At 39.6% G+C, this 3,461-nt stretch overlaps 2 long non-coding RNA genes across 3 annotated transcripts; both read left to right on the forward strand.

Moving 5' to 3' along the window:
- The first annotated feature begins 224 nt into the window (after window positions 1-224).
- LOC115157300 (uncharacterized) lies at window positions 225-2,823 on the forward strand. Of its 2 annotated transcripts, none has more exons than XR_003868412.1 (3): window positions 225-393; window positions 597-2,334; window positions 2,520-2,823. It is a non-coding gene; the product is annotated as an uncharacterized LOC115157300 (long non-coding RNA). The 2 variants fall into 2 exon arrangements; XR_003868413.1 differs by having other exon boundaries at window positions 597-2,662; window positions 2,748-2,821.
- A 74-nt stretch (window positions 2,824-2,897) lies between these two features.
- On the forward strand, window positions 2,898-3,461 carry LOC115157301 (uncharacterized). Its single transcript, XR_003868414.1, has 2 exons — window positions 2,898-3,051; window positions 3,184-3,461. It is a non-coding gene; the product is annotated as an uncharacterized LOC115157301 (long non-coding RNA).

Here is a 3,461-nt window from a genome sequence, read left to right on the forward strand (position 1 = left end):
CTTAGCACTACACAGCTGATTCAAATCATCAAAGCTTGATGATGAGTTGATGATTTGAATAAGTTGTGTAGCGCTAAGGAAAAAAGCATAATGTGCATCTTTTTGGGTCCATAGGACCAGGATTGAGAGCCACTGGTCTAGACTAATAGTTTCCTTCTTGTAAATACACAATGTGACAGGGCAAACAAGGAACTGAATTTCTGCATTCATACGTACATATAGTATTATTCCATTGCGTGGTAACTCACCTCTACCGGTAATCCACGCCCTGCCTCCTTCCACATGAACATGTAGATAAGAAGGAGTAAAAAACATATTACAGAATTTAGAAAGTATTAATCCTGCTGAGACAGTGTATTGGCTAAAGGATAGACTTACTAAGTACAGGACCAAGTAAGTCTTGTATTTGTATTTAAGAATACTCTGCATTTAGATTTAAAACATTTGGTTGATGGCTTCTTAAAATATGACAAATGTATTTCTCTACTATCAGAAAAGATACATGATAACAATAAGTGTTTTTAAAGTTATGTAAAACATTTTTTATTTCTGATAATTGTTCTATTTTCTCCACCATGTACCATGTTCCCATGTAGGAATGGACAGAGGACTTCTCTTTGTGGTCTCTATGGTGATGGGCTGTCTGGCTCCAGGTGTTAGTGGAAACGGACATCTCTCGTTTGCCAATAATACGGAGGTAAGGTTCTCAATCTACTCTTTCCAGCAACACCTTTATGGACCAGGGGACGGATTCACAAAACATTACTTACGAAAAAATTTAAGAAGCTGCTTAAGACAAAAAATCTGAAGTTCATAAGATAGTTCGTAAATGCAATTCCTCAAAATGGTCTTGGGAATTCGTCGTTTTCTTAAACTTCGTAAATATCGTCTTATGTGTCATTGACATTAGTGACGTGCTTGAAACTAATAAATAAGCCTATGTGACAGGAATGATCGGATTTGGCCCACTATAATAGTGTTGATGTTTACATTTTATTACATTTATTTTTGTTGCTTTATGTCTCGAGAATAAAAATGTTTTAGTTGGATCGCGAACCCTTTATACGCGCATACAAAAAACTTTATTTTTCACACATTATAGCAAGACTAGCGTTAGCTATTGTACATCAACATAAAAAAATGGATAACCAAGGAAAGCGTAATAAAAACTTCAGCAAACAAGAGCTTGAAGTGATGGTGGAGGAAATAGCAGCCAGGAAAAGGTTGCTGTTGGGGAGACTTGATAACTGCGGGGTCACTGCAGACAAAAAAGAGAGGATGGGCTAGTGGCCGAGTCCGTCTATGGCATAGACTCTATGCTGTCGGGGGTATGGCAAAGGACAGTGACGCCGTAAAAAAGAAGTGGTCCGACATCAAGTCGGCTGCTTAGAAGGGAGCTGAGAGACCATTAATGTGGACCAGCTGGAGGAGGTGATAGAGGGACTGCGCAACCGGTAAGTTAGGTAGCTACCTTCGCTAGCCAAAGCGTCCCGGCATTATAGCCAACAACATATCTAACGACGTTAACGTTAGCTAAGTTCTTTGCAAATTGACGAGATAACGCTAGCTATTTAACACTTATAGAATATTGTAATATATTGTTAATTACCAGCTAGCTAGATAATGCACGTTTAATTTGTTTTCTTGCTGTATTTAAATACCCGGTTGCCAGCTGTTTACAAAAGTATCTAGTCGTCTCAAGACAAGGGTTTAGCTGTCCTAAAGTTCAGTTCATTTCAAATAAGAAATCCTTATTTTCAAGAATCCCATTTCTTCTTAACTTTTTTTCTTAGGAAGAAATTTAGGAAAAACCTTAAGAACATTTCCAATTACTTTATTGAGGAATAGCAACTTTGCTTAACTTTCTTCTAAGTCTATAGTTAAGGAAAAAATGGCAGTTAAGAATATATTTCTTAAGAAAATTTTGTGAATCCGTTCCCAGATCCTAGCTTAAAGTCATAGTTCACTCCCAAATCAAAATTTGTCAGATGATTTTAGAAGTCAAAGTGGTATGATGTCAATGAGTCAACAGCCCACAAATGTAGATTTTGAAATTAACTTATGTGTGTGTGTGTGTGTGTGTGTGTGTGCATAACTTGAACTAGATTTGCTGTGTGTGGTTTGACAGGTGCATATCACACGGACAGGCTGTGGATTAATTAAACTGTGTGTAGAGACCCAGAACAATGCGATCCTACAGGAAAAACAAGCGGCCTCTTCACTTCCATAGTCACCACTGCCCCCTCTTCTCCTAATGGAGTAGACCTGTTAGTTGAGCTAGTTGGGGACTCCAGTGGATACATTGCTCTAGGACTGACTGCCAACGAGACAGAGGTAACACATGCACACACACACAACCAGAAAAACAAGGTGAACCCATAACCACATAATTATCACTTTTTGGACTTCATCCCAAAGACAAGACATTAAGGGACCTTTCGTTGGACATTCAATTGCTGTTGTAGTAGAGGTAATAATGATTGTCTGTAACCCATGCTCTCTCTCTCCTCTATGAATAGGGAACATCTATGGTTTTTATCTGTGCCCAGAACAGAAATGGCAGTTTCTTCTTCCGCTCTGCCCAGCGCAACAACCTCAACAACACAATTTCTCTGACACAAAGGGTGAAGAGGCTTTCATTAAATCAATTGACACTATTGAGGTTGGTTATTGACTGTAGGCAAATGTAAAATTTTTCCCAGATTGTGAAAAACATCACTGGCTTAGTCAATGGGACTGTCATCCAGTGTAATTTCAGAGTGCCAGCGGTTAATGCAACAACCAGGACCAGTCACGTCACCACCTTCCTCGCTGTGGGAAATGTCACAAACGGTAAATGTGTTGACCTGATATTGGAACCAGGCACAGACACACCCTCTCTCTCTCTCTGTAATCATTGTATCTTCTAAACATCTGCCTTCTGCTTCATCCCTACTTATTCATGTATGGGTATTGGTGACATCAACATACGCTTGACCAATAAGCCATTGAACCTGGCTGACCCTACCAGCAACGTTGCAACAGCAGGCAGCAGCGCACTCACATCCCAAGGTAAGCAAGCCAGGCTTGAGCTAGAAGTTGCCCTTAATCAACCATAGATCTGCTGGGGTCATGTCTAAATCTAGTGCTTCCCAGTGTTCTGTCGGGTCCATAACATCCAGTCAATCCACCCTTCCCTTTCAGCTGTGATTGTCCTGCTCAGTGTGCTGATGTATCGTCTTTCCTGAAGAGAACCTGAAGGTTAGCCAGCTTCAACACCAATGGAAAGATAACCCTTTTACCCTAAATATTTGAAGGAAAATTGACTCAGTATCTCAGATGAATTACTGTTACGTGCAATGAAATGCTACTGTTAGTACAACTGCTAATGTGGGATCTTGGTAATTTAAATGTGTGTGAAAGGGAACAATTAGAAAGTACGTATGCTACAGTAAAAGGAATTAATTGGTTCATAATGTACA

The sequence above is a fragment of the Salmo trutta genome, chromosome 21 (genome assembly GCF_901001165.1).
Source record: "Salmo trutta chromosome 21, fSalTru1.1, whole genome shotgun sequence".
Lineage (NCBI taxonomy): Eukaryota > Metazoa > Chordata > Actinopteri > Salmoniformes > Salmonidae > Salmo > Salmo trutta.